Source organism: Podarcis cretensis (genome assembly GCF_951804945.1).
Source record: "Podarcis cretensis genome assembly, chromosome: 6".
In the NCBI taxonomy this organism is placed as follows: domain Eukaryota; kingdom Metazoa; phylum Chordata; class Lepidosauria; order Squamata; family Lacertidae; genus Podarcis; species Podarcis cretensis.
Window position 1 is genome coordinate 68400452 of NC_137175.1, and position 19427 is coordinate 68419878.

The window sequence follows — 19427 nt, forward strand, 5'->3', positions numbered from 1 at the left end:
GCTGGCTCAATGCTACTAGCCCAGAGATGGAAGGAAGGAGAAGTACCAACAAAAGAAGAATGGCAGATGAAACTGATGGAGTATGCAGAGATGGTGAAACTGATGGGGAAGATCCGAAACCAGGAAGATCAAGTATTTCTAAAAGACTGGAGTAAATTTTTAATTTATTTAAAAGACCACTGTAAACAGTTAAAATCACTGGCAGGGATGTAATGACACTTGTAATGTGGATTTAACTATGGTAATTATGGATATATAATAGATGGACAATGGTAAAATATGCAGCAAATTTAATCTTAAAAATGGAACCCATGGAGGGAGGGAAGGAGGTCCAAAGGTTCAAAAGAACCTTTTATTTTAATGTTTGAAATGGTTAAAGTTAAAATGTATAAAATTGTGAAAAACCTCCCTCCCTCCCTCTCTCTCTCTCCCTCTCTCTCTCTAAAAGGATGCTGGCTCACCCCACTTCTCTGAGTGGTAGCGAGTCCCAAGGTCTATTTTCTCTTGTAATTAGAGAGCTAAAGACCTGTATTATCCTTGTATTATACCTGAAAATGTATGAGCAGAGCATTTTGATTCTGCTAATCAGATTCCCCCAAGGCAAATGTGTATTCAGTACCAGCCAACTCAAGCGAAACTGCCAGCTCTAACTTTCTCTGCATCCAAATTCAAAACATGAGCAACTGCAGTCTTCTCTGCCATACAAAGACTGATCCCAGATCCCAACCTGAAGCTGAACAGCCCATTAGGAAGCATTCCCAGTCTGTGAGGATAGATCAACTGATTAACGCTGATTATTAGAAAGCAATCAGCTTAACTGATGGACACTAAACAGTATTTGTTTCATCAGACATTCATTTCTCAGCAAAAATTCACCCTGTGTCAGCTAAGCTTTCTAAAGAAATAAACAAACAAACCATGACAGATTGAAAGATACTTTTCCTCTACTGCAATCAGCTTGTGGCTAGAATGCTTTGTATATGCTCTGATGTGCTGAGCTTTCTCACTAACATTTGGTGTGTAATTCAGTGAAAGAAAATATCTCTGATGATGTTTTGGAAAGAGGTTTATTATAAGCAGTGTAAAAGATTTGATTGCACAGAGATTTCTTCCCTGCTCTTTGCTAATGAAAATAAGCTGCGTAGGGCAACTTCCATTCTCACATGTAATATCATTTTGATGATGTCAAGGGGAGGGGGCTATGTGTGCTAGGAAATTAGGGTGGCCCTCTACACATTAGTTTGAGTTCACTTGCCTCCTTCTTTTATTGACATAATAAAATTACACATGGTATGTGAATGTGGTTAATATATATTCAGGGATATATGCAAAAATGCATATGTTTCCATATGCTGGACTCCTTTTCAACATGGCTGTTTGCCATTGTTGCAGTGCCCCCTGTGGTGCCCTCTCGGCTCAGCACCTAGGGTGGGCGAACCGGCCACACTCCCCTAAATCTGCCTCTGCTTACAGTGTTATCCTGCTGGGTTCAAGAGAGCTTACATCTATGTGCATGAGACTGCTGGCTTATCTTACCTTAGCTACTAGGTCACCTTTATTGTGACCTTTGATTCCTTACCCAAGCAGACATCCCAGTTGCGACAAAGGTACTCTTCATATTTCCCATAAAATATCACTTATAATGAAGGAGGTGGTGGTATTGCAGGGAGAAAACTCCGCTCCCCACCTCAGATTAGAATGCAAGTGAAGAATTCCTTTCTGGCACCATCACTCATGAGCGACATTAAGGCTGTAGCAACCTCTCATCTTCTCCATTGACCCTGAAGGCTGCTGCATAAAATAACCTTTCTCAGTGTACTGATAATCTCTGCAATAAAATATGTGTGCGTACTCTAGTGTATGAATTCCATTGTATCTGGGTTATTTCCTGTCACAAACACCAGGCAGCTGATGAATTGTGAGCTAACCCTGGCTTATGGATCTGGTGTGGCATTTTTATTATTGTCTCTAATAGCATTTTCTACTTATACCATTGTTTCCCCCCTTAACCTAGATGTTATCTTTTTATATTCTGTCCAAGCCTGTAATTTTATATCTCTAAAATGGTATTCTCCGGGAAAACAGATTTCTATAGCGGTCAAACTAGCCTCTTCATCAGGGCTCTATGCAAACGTGTTGAACGTCTCTTTGCATGACTAAAGAGCACTGGTTGCCACAGAAACTACTACCTGTAGATACTTTCAGAAGGCAGGCTAAAAGGGGTAGACGTCCCCACTGGAGGTGAGGTCATTGGTGAGTGTAAGAGAACAATAGAACAGGCCAGTCTTGTCTTAGACTGGGATGGAATGGAAAGGGAAGAGACACAGAGCCTTGACTTGCTTACTTGCTTTCTGTGCTAAATCTAAAGTTGTGGCTTTGACCCCCAGCCAAAACTTAATGAGGAAGCAAGACCTATTAGAGTGCTAATGTTGTGACCCCTTCCATCTTATGTTCAGCCTGTGTATATGTATGTAAATGAAGCCATAAATCACAAAGACACCAGTCTCCAGTGCCCTTCATGCCAAGGAAATGAGGCCGACGGTATGTGTTAGCAGTCCCAAAATATCTCAGGGACTGAGGTGCATGTAACAATATATGGGCAGGTTCCTAGTGTCAGGTTCCAATGTTTATTTTCCATTGGGACTTTGAACAGTAGTTATCGCTGTTTTGTAAGGTAAAGGGACTCATGTGTCAATATACATTGTTGTTTGTATTGTACTTAGCTTATTATAACCCTTTCTTATGGAGATAGGCAGGAGAGGAATCTCTTAAATAAATAAATAAAATCCAATAGCATCTGTCTTCATCTTATGGATGATGTTATCTAATGATGGGCCCTCCGAAATTCCAGATGTACCCATTTGTTTTCTGTTTATAGAAGTCTCCTAGGCAATTTCTGGGCATGGTTGGAACAGTTTTGTATCCTGGTCATGGTTTTTTTGTTATTAAATCTCCAAACATAGACATTTGGCAGCTCTTTAACATGGATTTCAGATCAGCGCAAAGGCATAAATGACATTTTATATTGCACAATTCATATTGATATACAGTAAATGCTTGTTCTAGTGCCCCAATACAAGAGTTTATATGTGCAATTTCACTTCTGTCTATAGCAAAAAGTGCTAACCTTTCTGATTGTGACATATTATATGCAATATGGAGAGATGCAATAACATATTGCAAGTGCATTAACAAAATGGATCTTAATTTGCTGACCTGGTATAATACTGACAGAGGATTGAAAATGTAGCAGAAAAGATTAAACTGCCTGTCAGGGATTTTATTGTTGAAACATTTCCCTTTTCATTTTGCAGATTTTTTAGAGGGTTTCATCTGAAGTTTTAATGTCACAATGAACTAGAAGTGAAGCCAGCCATCTATTTAGAATTGACTTCATCATTAAGGCTGCTGCTAAAACCAAAAGATAAAGTTATGTTGAGAATATTTTCTAGTCCACCATTCCCTATGGTATCATATTGCAGCAAGTGTGGTTTTACAGGCACCATAACCATAACAATGCTGTCTGGAGGACTGGGAGCTCACCTTACAATACTTCAACATTAGAAAACGGACAGGAAGTCTTTCCAAATAGATGAGACTGCATGATGCAAAATTCGACATTCACATTGCCATGTATTTGAACTTTGTTCTCTATCAGATACAATTTCCTTGGCTGTGTTATATAGCAATATGGCAGTTAGCAGAGCTCTCCATACCCTGCGCCATGAGAATATTGAAAGCCTTCGAGTATGACACAGTTTGGTGGAGTTCATTGAGAAAATTCAGCTGCCTGAGAAGTTATTTTTCAAAAATATGACAGGTCAAATTTGCTATTTGGCCTTTGAGGCACAAACCAAGAGTTTACATAGAATGGCTTGGGCATGTACAGAGATATGCAGATATATTTCCTGTACTGAAAAATTAAGGCAGTGCATGGAAAACAAGGCCCTCTTTACATTGAGGCTGTGTACACACCATACATTTAAAACATATTTAAAGCACCCCCTTATTGAATACTGGGAACTGTTGTTTACCTGTTACAGAGTTTGAAGAACCTTTAACAAACTACAGTTTGAGGTAGTTTCTTTGATTCTTTGAGGTAGGGAAGTGCTTTTAATGTGCCTTAGATGGATGGTGTGTATGTCACTTCGGGACACATTCGCAACACACATTTAAAGCATTCTGATCCCATTTTAAACATTCACGGCTCCCCCCCTCCCCCAATTCTGGGAGCTGTTGTTTGTTAAAGACATGGAGAGTTATTAGGAGACCCCAAAGTGGCTTAGTCATGCTGGCCACATGATCCGGAAGCTGTACGCCGGCTCCCTTGACCAATAAAGCGAGATGAGCGCCGCAACCCCAGAGTCGGTCACGACTGGACCTAATGGTCAGGGGTCCCTTTACCTTTACCTTTTATTCCCACCACAGAGCTACAATTCCCAGAATTCCCTGGAAAGAGGACTTGTTTGTTAAACCACTCTGAGAACTTCAGTTCTGTGAGAGGACTAGATATCTCCCAGCATCCTTTTGTTCTACAGTTAAACCAATGCTGCATTAATTTTACCATTTTGAGCTATTTCAATGACAAGAGGCACTGTGTTAGTGGCAGCCATGACTGAAACTGTGAACTAATTTTCTTCTTCACAGAATGCTGTGGGAAAAATAGTTATTTTCAGTTTTAACCCTCATAAATAACTATTTTTCTTTTGAGAGGGAGAATGCTGCTTTTGATGGAATGTATTTTGGGGGGGCAGGGAGGGGAGACAGGTAATTAGAACAAACCCTAGGGCCATTTCCTCTACTGAAGGAGTTTGAAGTGAGAGCATGATTTCAGTAATGAAGGAAAACAGTTGTTGAGACTGGATGAGAAACTATCAGAGGAGCTAAACGATTCCTCTGCTTCCTTTTATTTTCTCATTTCTTTTAGACAATTTCCTGTGGCCTTTGAGACAAGGTGACAAGCTGCAGACAATGTGAGCAGTTAGCACTATGCAAGGGGTTTTAGTGAACCTATGAGAGACTATATTATATAAACACAATACAGTAATTGTGTTAAGCAGCAAATGCCTGTTCTCCTCCTTCCTATGTTTCCTACTCCAAGTTCAGCCCAGAGGATTAATTGTTCTCTGTGGAAGCATAAAACGGAAGGGGAAGCATTTAACATTCTCCACCAATTAGCCAGGAGAGCAGTAGTGAGCTCTGGACTGCAAAGCTTTGCCAGAGAATATTAGCTTTGCAGGGCTGTGCTTTGTGATTATCTTTTTTTCTTTTCTCTTAGTGGTGATGCCGTTTGCGGTACGCATTCCCTAGAAAGGTCTGCCTGTCATCCTATTCATTTAGTTGGACTTTTTTATTTGCTGGAGGGTTTTATGAACAGTGACTCTCTGACAGGCATGCTGACTCTAGGGAGCACACGTCTCCTCAGCCCCCTCAGCATTTGTTTGAAGGGGGCCCAGCTCCACAATGCTGAAGGGGCACGGCGTGACATCACAGAAGGCTACATCAGCCTGCGTGGTGTTGGGAGACATGTGTGACATCACAAATGTGCAATGTGCACTGGCCTCCTCAGTCTTGGGGGCAAACCAGGACCTCTGCCGTCTGACTTTATTTACTGAGAACTTTTTAAAAGCCTGTGTAACAGTTTTCCTTGCTGTTTTCCTCTGGCATTTTATCACTTTCATTTTTTGTTGTTGCTAGGATATATAGTTTGAAGTAGGGATGGATGGATCACTTTTGGTCCATTTCGTTTTCACACAAGTTCATTCATAAAACTGCTCTGTTCAGTTTCCACATTAATTTGCATATATATATATATATATATATATATATCTGCACAACAATTTTTTTTGTTCATATATCATCACAAAGTACTATTCAAATAGTATTTTATTTTAATGTACACATTTCTAAGCATATTGGCCTGTTTACCACTGTAAATCATAGTTATTGTTAACCATAGTTAAAGCTGGTGTGTCTGACAAATGAACGTGTAAACCTCACAGAATTACTAAGAGAGCATCTAAGCCTTAATAGCAGTTTGACTTTTTTGGCCACTCTTTATTCACAGGTCTTAACCATAGTTAAGGAGGTCCATGCTACCATGTAATGCTTACCTAGGGTTAATCTGAACTAAGGTTTATAAACCAACTACAAACCTTGGTTAACCTTTAATCATAGTTAATACACCACAGTTAAGCTGACAGGCTGAGTTGAAACATAGCATTAAGCCTTGCATTAATACACCATAGTTTAAAATACCATTGTCTTCTGCAGACCAAGGGTGGATCTATGCACAGGAAAACCCCACTATAATTAAGTCAGAAATTAAATTGTTATAAGAAAAGAAAAGAAAAAACACTATGAAAAAGCACATAGAATTTTTTTTTGCTCTTCAGAGCCATCTGGTGTTACATGTTTATAACACATTCAAAATGATGCTTTTTTTTTGTTAATGTAGCTGAGTCCCAGGTCATTGTATTTCTAAAATGTATTGAAATGCATTTTGGTATGCTTTTTAGGCTGAGACCTATGAACTTAGATGAATTTGGCCAAGTGAGAAAGCCAAAGGATGTTTATGTTCTGATTAACATATTATTCCAGGAGATGCTTATTAGGTCAGTTGTATCGAAATTGAATTCCTCAAGCATCCTTGCCTGAAGGAAAGGGCAGCCGAAAGGTGTGTTTCAATTCTGTGTATGAATTTTATGTAAATTCTGCTTTGTAATAAATTTTGCTTTCAGCATTTCTGTTACCTGACATAAGAGATGACGGGGAAAATTATATTGAATTAAAATCATGAAACTGTCTAGAACCAACTATTTATTTGTACAGGGTGTCTTTTTATACATTGTCAGCACTTTGCCTGTGGCTAATTGTACAGGAAAAAGTACCAATGACGCCTTTCCAGCATCATAAAAATGACTGGGCACCAGATTGAACAAAATAACAGGTATAAAAAAAAGGTTGTTCCGCAGAAGAACAATTAAACAGGCTGTGGAGATTATATGCCTAAATCACACACCGGAAATAGAGGAGTAACTATCTGGGCCATTAATTACAGCATCTGTTCCATAAGCATAATGAAGGTTTGTTTGTTCTGAAAAGAACGCTTATCTGTTGCTATCTGTACAAGTGAGACCATGGGAATTGCATTCAGTCCCATGTCCTTCAACAACATTGCTTCATAGTGGGAGTTTTATTCTTCTTGCTGTTCTGAAAGATATCTAAATCTGAATCAATCCTCTTGGACTCTAGCTTCTGTTGCATGAACACAAGATTCAGTTTAGCACTCCTGTGCTTATTGCCTAATGCAAATACTAGCTTTGCATAGTATTCCAAGTGCCATCTCCAGTTGCACTATTTAGCAGAAATACCTTATGTATTCACAGAGAAGAGGGCCTTTTCTGTGGTGGTGCCTTGACTTTGAAATGCCACCACCACCACCATCCTAATTTTATTTGTATGCCGCCTTTCCATAGTTAGAACAATGCTCAAGGCGGCTTACAACATGACAAGATTTACATAATTACCAACATAACAAAAGTCATAGACAATAAATAAAACACATCAAAGGTACACAACCAAATGGAAAACAATTTCCACATAAATCATAAAATCTAAAACTAAAAATACAACATTAATATAAATTTGGATGTCCAGCGCTGACATTACAGCTTAAGTTTTTCCTGGTTCTTCCCTTCAGCTTTTTTGTTTTGAGTCTGCCTCTTATTTTTGTTGCAAGGTGCTGTGCTGTTTTTATATGGTATTCATAGTTTTATTTATAAGGCTTACTGCATTACAGGTCCAGGCAATGTATATAAGGCATCAGCTGGAGCTGAGTGGATGCAGAGACAGCAGCTTGCAAAGCTCACTCAGCAAGGCCCTGGGAGCTCTCCAAGGTCCTGCAGGTGGTTGGGGTTCCTTGTATGCCTGGCTGGGCCTCTTGACAGGATACCACTGGGTTTCCCCTGCAAGCCTTTTGCTCTTGTAGACCAGGGCACCACTCCTCTCCTTCAGTACATGCCATCTTTTTGTAACTAGGTCTGATGCTTTAGGTTTGCCTTCAGTTTAGAGAGCAAAATCTGTATGGAGACAGTGTTAATTGAAAACTCACTCTGCTCTGCTCCCTTCACCATGCAATCAGTGAACCTACCGAGGGCATTTTTGAAAGGAAAACCAGATATCCTCAAATGGTTATTTTTGCTCAGAATATTGTCCTTGATGCTGTTTAGGAAGTTAAGTTACTGCGCATATGTTCACTAGAGTTCAAGGGATACAGCAGGTTGCTGGTTGCAAGATTTTCCTGCAAGTCCCCTGGAGCATATGATTCTTGTTTTGCCATAGTTAAAATCAGAGAATATAAACCAGGGAAAAACATTTTTGGCCCAAGGGCTGCATTGACTCATGGCCAACCTGTATGGATTGCATGCCAAAGTAAGTGGATCAAAGGGGTGGGTCTAAAGCAGGCATAGGCAAACTTGGCCCTCCAGATGTTTTGAGACTACAATTCCCATCATCCCTGACCACTGGTCCTATTAGCTAGGGATGATGGAAGTTGTAGTCCCAAAACATCTGGAGGGCCAAGTTTGCCTACGCCTGTCTAAAGCAACCACTTGCTGGTTCTCTTTCAGTAGTACAGTCGTACCTTGGAAGTCGAATGGAATCTGTTCAGGAAGTCTGTTCAGCTTCCAAAATGTTTGAAAACCAATGTGTGGCTTCTGATCCTGCAGCCAATCGGAAGCCAAGGAAGCCCCGTCGGACGTTCAACTTCCAAAAATCATTCGAAAACTGGAACAATCACTTTTGGGTTTCAGTCATTCAGGAGCCAATTTGTTCAGGAGCCAAGGCATTTAAGATCCAAGGTACGACTGTAATATCACTCAAGGCAACTTCATGTCATTCAGTGCCACTGGAACGTTTCTCAAAGATATCTTCACTTCCTTCATTGCTTGCATGGCAAAGCAACTCCTCTCTAAGCTGGAGATGTGCTGAGATGTTATGGGCAACAGCAACTGTCTCATCAATTGTTAGTGAACAGAGCACAAATTCAGATGCACTAGCTCTCAGAGACCCTTGTGTCAGCAGTATTGCTAATTATCCAACACAATGTCAGAAAGTTTTGTCTGAGACTGGCATGATTGCATTTGCATCAACATTCATTCCTTTACGAAATCTCCTTCTATACGTGAACTCAATGTCTTTTCAGTTATAACAGAGCACTGGCTGTGCCTTCATTTGGTTTGTGGGAAACAGTCACCAAATGCACCAATAGAACTGAAGAAGGGGCAATGCAAGAAGCAATTCATCACCTGTTGTGAGCCACACACTGTCAATCAACAATACACATCCATATAAATGAAAAGATGTTGCTGAATTGCAATCTGCTATAATACGTTTCCTTGATGTTCAAAAGGAAATTGCTTCCTGACATCTAGATTTTACTTTTTATCTCAAGAGTAAGAAATTGGAGCAGGCTGACATGCAAGCAAATAATTTTGGAGTCTTGTTGTTTTATAGCTTTTCTTCCAAACAATGTGCTGGTTCTCCCAGAGGTCAAACAGTGAGCCAAATGAAATGCAGATCGATTATCTGTTTTTCATTTGGCATGCGAATGTGCTAAGGGAGGGTGACTTTAAATCCCCTCACATTGCAATTTGGGGAATTCACAGTCCAAATATTTCAGCTGTTGCTAGAATGCTTTGAGGTTAAAGGAAATTCTTATTGTTCCACTGCACATTTCATAGCCCAAATACAAGAAAGGGCTTTGTATTGCTTTCTAATGGGACTTCAGTGCCCTCAGAAATATTAGAATGACAGTCCTGAATATGCTCAACATAATCGATGCCAATAATGCTGTGAGTCTTTTCACCATGGACATTTGTATGGCAAACTGGTCTAAGTCCACTCATGTAGGCAACAAAACAGCCAACGGATACTAATATCTTTCCACCATTACTGAGGTAGAGCTGTTGTTGTATTGCTTTTTTTTTTAAAAAAAAATAGCCCTATTTATCTTTGATACGCAATGCAGCAGAACAATATGTAACAGATCTATCTCCCTCAATATTTGAAATACTGCATATTTGCTGATTTCTGGGTTAGCCTCTTCTGAGGCTACTTTTTCCTACTTCCTTTCATGACACTGTGCTATAATGTATCTCCTGCCAATGTGCCAAAGACACATATCATTGCTTAGTTTTGTTTAATGAACAAAGAATGGATATCATGAGGAAAAAAAGCAAGCTTCAGCCTAGCATGATATTGGAAACTTTTATTCATCTGTGGAAAAATCAAAGAAGGGCCTGATGTGTTTTAATCTTTATTTGGGATTTGATATGTTCTGTCACATAATGTCTCTGTCACAGAGATGCCTATTTTGGAACATCTCTTTTGAAATAGGTACTTAGCCAAGAATCTCTTGAGTAGCTGAATCCTTACTGAATGGTCTCTTGGTAACATTTGTCTAGAGCTGGAGGAGCCTGTGTAGGTTGCTGAAATACAACTCCCATCAGCCTCAATCAGCATGGCTGCTGGTCAATTGGGAGTTGTAATCTAGCAGTATCTCAATTAGTGCTGAGATAGAAACATGTGTGACTGGGATGCATACTGAATTGGAATATCCTGAGATTCTTTCTTGGCTGTCCCTATGAAATCTTTGCCTGCCTTCTGACTAGCTTCCTTTCTTATGGCTTCATCACCACCTTGGTCTATGCATGTAGTAAAATGATATGGGGATGAAATAATAGGGTCCCGAGATTGCAGAATAGACTCTACTGATTCAGACTGCAGTCTCCTTGATCATCCCTATCAACTGTATTATTAGAAACCATTTATAACACACTTGTCATTTTTCAAAATGCTCTGATACTCTAATTCGGGAGTAAATTTAGCTTGGCTCGAGAGTGTGTAGTCAGCTACACTCTCTCGACCCAAGCTAAATTTACTCCGGAATTACAATTCCATTAGTCCTGAAATGTTAGCTGTCAACATTAATGTGGAAAAATAATTTTTATTTAATGCCAACATATGCTCTGATACTTTAACTTGAAAAATATAACAAGGTCACCCCTGAGTAACTTCTGAAAATCTTGTATGTTCTTCTGATCAAACTTTTTGAATATCATTCTGCCATTCCTTTGACATTTATTTTTAAAATGTTTAGGAAAACAATATGCTAAAATATAGGAGATATAATGTATAGAAAATAAACCACAGTATCTAGATATAAACAAAATGCAAAATCTAATGTATGTGGTACCTTATCAATATACCCCTTCATCTCAATATATTGATGTGAAAAAACAAAACAAATATTTATTTGTGTGCTAATGGTTTAAATCTGGTCTGGAAATATGGACATAAAATTATGCACACATTTGTTTTTGCATTAAATTTTTATATGCATGACTGAAAACCAAATTTTAATCAGAATCAGATTCATAGCTGTTCATGGTGTTTAGCTGCAAGTATTAAGTATTAGTATAAAAGTAATTTAAAACGTTTAAGTCCTCTACTGCAAATATCTCTCAGCATTATGACTAGCAATCAAAATCAATTTAACAACAACAACAACTTTGCTTTTTTATTCATATCCTGCCCATCTGGCTGGGTTTCCCCAGCCACTCTGGACAGCTTACAACATATATAAAAACACAACAAAACATCAAAGTATCCTATGCAACCAACCAACCAACCAACCAACCAATAAATAAATAGAAGCCAACAACAACAACCAGTTTACAGTTATACCCAAATTAAAATAACCACCAACCCCAACTAAACATTTAATCAACACCAACCCAACAAAAACAAGTCAGAGGAACCAACATTAGAACCATTTAAAATATTGATTTATTTTCCATCTTTCTAACACTTACACCACTTAAAAACAAATGAAGGCATATCACAATAAACAACAGTGTCAAACAAAAGACATAAAAATGCAAAATGAAGGAGACAGGTACAAGGGAGAAAAAGCAGCTCTTCTGATAAAAGGACACTGCCCAGCAGGGCAAAAACCAGGAGGAATAATAATAATAAAAGTCTTTACCAGCTTTCAGAAGACAGCAAGAGAGGTAAGAAATGCAAGTCTCATGACCCTTAGACTCTTTGAACAACATTATATATATATTTTAAAAACTGTACTTACAAAACACTGAAGCCATTGTGTTTTCACATCCCCCTGTTTACCATAGCTTTGGTTATTTTAACAGTGACATGTGCTCGGTATATGAAGAATGAAAATGAGTTTTCCATTTATTGTGTGGTCATTGCTTAAAACAAACAAAATGATGGCAACAGCCATGTGCATACTTGCTGACTCTGGTTACAAAGTCAGCAAGTATGTCTTCCTGCGGTTTATGAACTGCATAAAGCTTGGGCTTCCCACTTTCTAACACATCAATTTGTGCTAATTACCAGTAATAAATAGTAAGGTATGTGGTGGCAGATGTCAATGTAATAAAGACGAAGCAATTTTTTTATTAACAATCTATCCAAATTAATTATGAGCAAGCTACACCACAGCAATATAAACCACACTTTCAAACTTGGTCTGGGTTTTATGTCATGACCTCTGAAAATTCAATTACTTCTTGTTGTAATTGCTCAAGGAAAAGAGATCTTAATTGCTTTCCCTTGTGATATGGAGGGCAATAGCTCATCTTAAAGACCATCTGACCAATACGCCCATTTCATCTCTTGCTTTATTTTTGTGACCATTATTATTGTAAGATGTTAGAAACACAATTATTAATAGGGAAAAATCCAGTTTACTACAGAACAATGTGTAGAATTAAAGGTGGCATATAGTAGAGAAATTGCTGAGAATGGTGTAACTTGAGGATACTTTTGTGTTGTTGGCATCTGTCTGTCTCAATAGACAATGTATACCTCCAGGGGTGAAGTCAAACTGTTGTGTTGGCAGCACCGAAGTGACCTGCTGGGCCACAAGCCTGGGCAGTGTGTCTGAAGGTCCTGGGCTGCCCAGACAACAAGACCTGCCTCTTGGCCTCACTGATGTGTTCCAAGGGAAAGCAGAGCAATATGTTTGGCACCGGTTTCACTGTAGGAGTTGCCAGAAGGGGTTGTACAAGGCGTCATCAAACTGTCTTAGGGACTATGCTCTTTATTTGTGTAGGGTTTACTCCTGAGTCTTTTATTCTCCCAAAGATATCACACAAGGCAGCAGAGGGTACTTCCACAATCACAACCCGGGTTTGTGATTCAAGGACCTGCCCCCCCCCCGCCCACTTGGGGATAAGAAAGATGCAAGGACACAGTATATAAGGTTAATTGGCTAGAAAAGGCCACAACTTTATTGATTACAGCATGTGAGAGGTATTGGCTTAGGCACTGGATAAACAGCAGAGCTTGACTCCACCCCCTCAGGGAGGGGTGAGTCTAACAAGGGTTAACCACCAGTAGGGGGAGCCTGTTGATGCAAATACAACTGTAAGCTCTCCCCTGATGTCACCGGGAGTCTTGCCATGGCCCCCAGCCACCAGCAGGGCATCAGACAGAATCCACGACTGCCAGATTCCTTTAATGGAATACCCGTTGAAACCCGGCAGCACAATGAGGGGAAAGAGCTGCCGCGGCCACATTTGAGCAGCTAAACCCCACCCCCAAGCTTCCCTACAATTGGAAGACTGACTGGGGAGCATGGCGTGGCAGCAATGACAGCAAGCAGGGGCCGGAATGTCCCCTGCGAAGCACGGGAACGGCTCCAGATCACAACCCCTCCCCTCCGGGAGGAGGAGAGGCTTTTTCTTTTATCATGCTAGGGACCTACATTAGGAGATGAGGCTATTTCTCCAGGCTGCCCACACCCAACACAAATATGGCAGCTGGGTGCAGCTGATAGGGACAAAGAGGGCATGGGGCCAACAAATATGCCTCTGCTCTTCCTGTTGCGAAACTGTCATCACATGAGCATGGAATAGGGTTCTTAAAGTTGCCATGTGCCAATAAAAAGCTTCAAAGGGAGACTGTAGCATGGAGCTGCCAAACTGGAATTCATTAGCAAATCTGGCACTGTAGAATTTGAGTTCAACAAGTCCCATGGGGCAAGATCACCACAGAAAATTGCTGCCTCTCTTTAGGTGCTTATTTTTAGTATTGTGATGCCCTCCCATTTGTTTTCTTGCTCACGATGCTTGTGTAAACACTGGTGCTAATTAGGATTTATAAGGTGCTTAAAATTTTGTTGTGTTTTTATGTGATGTTGCATTGTTTTGAACATGTTAGCCTCACTTGCTTCTTTGTGCTGTTTTGAGGAATTAAGTCCACAGAACTGGGTAACTAGGCCCACCCTATCTCGAATCAGTTGGGCAGGACACAACTTTGAAATTCACCTTCCACATAGTTCTTTGTGATAAAATTTCAGTACAAAATAATTATTCGCTACATATTCTGTGTAATGGGAGTATCAGAGGCTCACAACTCCTGCAGGTAAGGGTGGAGCATTAACTCAATACAGCATGCATTTAAAACGGAATCTATCAAATTTGCACAATCAGAAACAATTTTGTTGCTGTTATTGCATTATGTATTTTGTGTTTTCATACTCTAAACCATCTGTGATCTTCAGATGACGGGTGGTATATAAATCTGAATCAGAATAAGAATAACCTACCAGACAGGGATCACGTGAGGATAAAGTGGAGGTGGAATGACAGAGGGTGAGCTCCTTGGATGTAAATGAAATAAATGAAATAAATGAAATAAATGAAGTGAATTCACTTTCAGTGTGTTAGCGTACCCTAGAATACTCTTGGGAAATCACTAGCTTATTGAATGCTCTTGAATTCCTGTTTCGTTTCTTTCCTCATAAGGCAAATTCTTATATTTTCTTAGTAGTTCAGAACATAATCAACCAACAGCAAGAAATACATAACACTAAGAGTTTCATTGGCAGTAAAAACCACCAAGCTTATTGTAGCTGTATTTAGTGAGGAACATATCTTTCCATGTGTACCAGAATGCCATAGAAAGAGATTTATCTAATACTAGTCCTGCTCAGAACAGATCCACTCAAATTAATGAACCTAAGTTAGTTGTGTTCATTAACTTCAATGGATCTACTCTGTGTAGGACTAGCATTTGATACGACCCAAAATAAAAACATGTTTGTGTGTACAAGACGTGGATTGTATTCAGTCAAGTCCTACTCAGGCTGGCCCACTGAAATGTATCAACCTAGGTTAGTTGTGTTTATTAACTTCTGTGAGTCTACTCTGAAACTGCATACCCATCATTCTAGATTCAGGTAGGTAGCTGTGTTGGTTTGACGCAATCAAAATAAATAAAAATAAAAATTGTCCAGTAGCACCTTACAGACCAACTAAGTTTGTTCTGGTATAAGCTTTCATGTGCATTCACACGAAATGGTATCTGAAGAAGTGTGCATGCACACGAAAGCTTATACCAGAACAAACTTAGTTGGTCTATAAGGTGCTACTGGACAATTGTTTTTTTTTAAATTATTTTTATTTCGACTGCATACCCATCACTTATTTAAAGCGTGTGACTTATTTAAAGCATGTGACTTCCCCAAATAATCCTTGGAACTGTAGTTCCTTATGGGTGCCCTGTGAGAGGCAAGCTACAGTTCTCAGGATTCTTTGGGAGAAGTAATGTGAGTTAAAGGTATGCAGCTTGAGTAGGTCTAGCATTAAAATACAGCTCTATGCTTCTAATTCTGTCTCTTCCCCTCATTCAGCTTATCTTGTGCTGTTTCATTTTATAAGAGCATTTGCTTTGAGGACAGCTATCATTAAAATGAAATAATGTATGTGAATGAAAGAAAAGGACAAAAGGCCACTCGGTAACCCCTGATTTCTTAAAATTATGTTGTTCACATTAGATTGCTATCGGATGGTTTTATGTTACTGCTGTTGTTGTTAAGAGCTTAAAGGCATTCAAGGAAAACAAGCGGAGCCTATAATAAAATGTTGCATTGTCAAGCATTCCTGTTCAGGATTCTTACCAGACAGCCTGACATACCCTTTTTTCTAGAAAATTTCGTTCCGTTTCCCCTTACTTTGGTTTTACTTCCATCACAACTGTCAGGGAACTGCCATCGGAAAGACAGGAGGTGGAAGGGCTCTCAGAAGTCAGGAGAGACTCAGCAGCGGCGGAAGGCAGCAGCAGGGGGAGAGTGGGAAATCAGGGAGAGAGAGAGACGAAGGAATGGCTCAGGGAGTCTTCCAGCGATAACAGCGGAGAAGTCTCAGGTCCTCCCATAGGTACACCCACTCCTCGCCGGAAACTGTCGCACCGAGAATCTAGACGACGCGTTTCCGTCAAGGAGCTTTTATGCTGGAGTAGATTCCGTAAACGCCCACTGTCGGATTCTGCCAGCGACTGAGGGAGCCATGCTTAAGGGCTCCGCTAAAAAACAGAGCCTTGCTAAGTTGAGCAAACTCTGAGGGACTAAGCTTTACGCACAAGCAGCTCATCATCCCATCACAACAACATTCAAATGGTTCTTACTGAGCTCTTTTAGGGTGCTCCTGTTTCACCTCTCTCTTTTTTTTTGAACTTCTGCAAATCTTGGGATTCTGATGATACTGCCCTTTGTGTGTGGATGGTACAATTTGACCAGACTTGGAGCTCACACCCACATTTAAAGAACTCTTATGCAACTAGAACAGTTGTGGCTTCTGCCAAGAATTCTAGGAATTGTAGTTTTCCAAGTGTGCTGACCTCACAGAGTTACAGTTCCTAGTATTCCGAGCATTCGCTGTGACTGTTAAAGTTGTACAAGAACGCTTTTAATGTATGCTGCATTTAGTCTGTTGTTAGTATATATCTGTTGTGGGGTCTCTTTGGCCCTTCAATGTTGTTGAACTACAACTCCCATCAGCCTCAGCAGGAAGTGATGATGGACACTGCAGTTCAGCATCATCTAGAGGAGCAAAGGTTCCCCACAGATAGTAAATAAAATAAAGCTAGCCTTCCTGAAGTATGGATAACTGAAACTCTGAAGTAGATTTCATAAGACATAACTACATTGCTCTAGCAGAAACCCAACAATAAAGGTCATTTTGTTTACTAAGGAGTCATCATTAAAAGCACAATGCCATGCTCGTCTGCTCAGATGTCATAAGAACAGCCCCTCTGGATCAGCAAAGCCACATCCAATTCAATATCCTGTTCTTACAGTGGCCAGTCAGATGCCTAAGGAAAGCCAACAAGGCAGACATAACTACCCACTCATGGTCCCCCAACAACTGGTATTCAATGGCATATTATCTCCAGTACTGGAGGTAGCACACAACCATGATGGCTAGTAGACATTGGTGGGTTTATCCTCTATGGTTTTGACTAATCCCCTTTAATGCTATCCAAACTGGTGGTAGGATAGCTTAACTATGCACTGTGTGAAATGAAATACTTCCTTTTATCTGCCCCACCATTCAACTCTACCCACCTTTCCTATGACATGCATAATTTTATACACCTCCAAGTCCCATTGAGTTGAGTAAGAGTTAATCTCAGGTAGAGGGATGCAGGTGGCGCTGTGGGTTAAACCACTGAGTCTAGGGCTTGCCGATCAGAAGGTCGGCGGTTCGAATCCCCGTGACAATGTGAGCTCGCGTTGCTCGGTCCCAGCTCCTGCCAAACTAGCAGCTTGAAAGCACGCCAAGAAAGTACAAGTAGATAAATAGGTACCGCTCCGGCGGGAAGGTAAACGGTGTTTCTGTGCGCTGCTCTGGTTCGCCAGAAGCGGCTTAGTCATGCTGGCCACATGACCCAGAAGCTGTACGCCAGCTCCCTCAGCTAATAAAGCGAGATGAACACCACAACCCCAGAGTCAGCCACGACTGGACCTAATGGTCAGGGGTCCCTTTACCTTTTTAAATGTGATTGCAGATTTAAATTTGTGCTGACATTAATGAGACCTCCACCCCCCCCCAAGTGAGTGAATGTAGGGTTGGTACATAAGTCCTAACACTATCACAGGCAAGATTGCTGCTTCAACATATCATTTGAAGAAATGTGTGGAATATTCATATGTAATCAAAACCAGGGAATAGTTTCTCTATTTGCATATTTTACCAAACCAGTTTAGGATTTCAAAAGATGCTGTAATGAAGTTTTAGAATTGGCACTCTTATCAAAAAAACATTTTGGATCTAAAAGCTTACAAAAATATTTGTTTCACTTTCAAAACATATACACCCTAATATATTAATATCAGTCTTCTTTTGAAATATAATGATGTTGTTGTGTTACTCCATGTAGTCTTTGAAGATCTGATCCAAACATGTTACTGCGCGTTTCATCTGTGGAACACATGGCTTGGAAAAAATACTCCTTTTGGAATCCAAATACTTTTTCCAGTAAATAATACTTCACAATACATTATGCCTCAAAGTGGAGTTTATAGCTACTTCAAATATGTTATGAATTGGTGTATACCCTCATAAGTGACATCAAAGTCTTTAATTTCAAATAAGGCCAGTAGAGTCTGAAAGCCATCAGTATATATCTGCTCTTGAAAAAGCCAACTGGTGTTTATGAGAGAAATCCTGGTCTAGTTCCTAGTTAATGACGATATAGTTTCTGCAAGATTTAGGTGAACATGGTGAAAAAGAGCTATTGTCAAAGGAGCAGTACAGGAAGCTATAGAACAAACAATGGCTGAATTTTAAGTGCAGCAGAGCAGATGGTCCAGCTCTAAGCTCTCAATGTTGACAGAAATGAACACCCCTCAAAACTGGGTGAAAATACTTCTGGAGAAGACCTCTTGCTGACATTAACTAGGCTGATGCTCTCAGTCAGAGTGGTGTGCATCCCTTTGTGATGGTGTTGTTTCACATCAGCTCCAGTCTGAGTGGTGGCAAGATTCCAGGGAGTTCCAGGCACTCACCTAGAGTTTGTGTTTCCTTTGGAATTCAGGCACAGCAGAGACCATAGTGTCTTTAAGATACATGGTTTTATTTACACACATCTATGCCTGAGCCTATTGTGGAAAGAGTTCAGAGCATTCACATCTCAGGAGGGGTTTGCTTCCTGCAGAAGTACAGCATTAGATTCAAAGGCAGTAAAGCAACTATCTCTGTGTGTCTTGTGACAGCCTGCTCCAGTCAGCATGCATGACTTCTGCCTCCCTTCTTCCCTGAAACCCTTGCCAACACAGCTTCCCTTTCTGCTCACGTTATTGCCCCCCGCCCCAATTCTGAGAACCTCCTCCTCTGTGCCCAGAGTCATCTGCCTTGTTGATGGCAGCCTTTGTTTCTTAATGGCTTATTCCCGACCAGCTACGTCAAGCTAGTTATCCTAATCTTAATCCAGCAGTGATTGGCACAGTTTTAATCAAACCTTGATTAATCCCACCTTCGACTAATCCCAGGAATCATGGAGACCCCTGCACCAACAAACTCTGCAGCCCAAACATATAAACGGTGTGTTACTTTCCC

The 19427-nt window shown here is 40.3% G+C and overlaps 1 protein-coding gene across 1 annotated transcript in view; it reads left to right on the plus strand.

The window, feature by feature from the left end:
- The window catches only part of GIPC2 (GIPC PDZ domain containing family member 2), a 56787-nt gene extending 42493 nt beyond the window's left edge, over positions 1-14294 (plus strand). The window contains exon 7 of the transcript XR_013840305.1: positions 14277-14294. The gene's annotated coding sequence lies outside the window, so the exon portion shown is untranslated. The remainder of the gene's footprint in view (positions 1-14276) is intronic.
- Positions 14295-19427: the final 5133 nt, after the last annotated feature.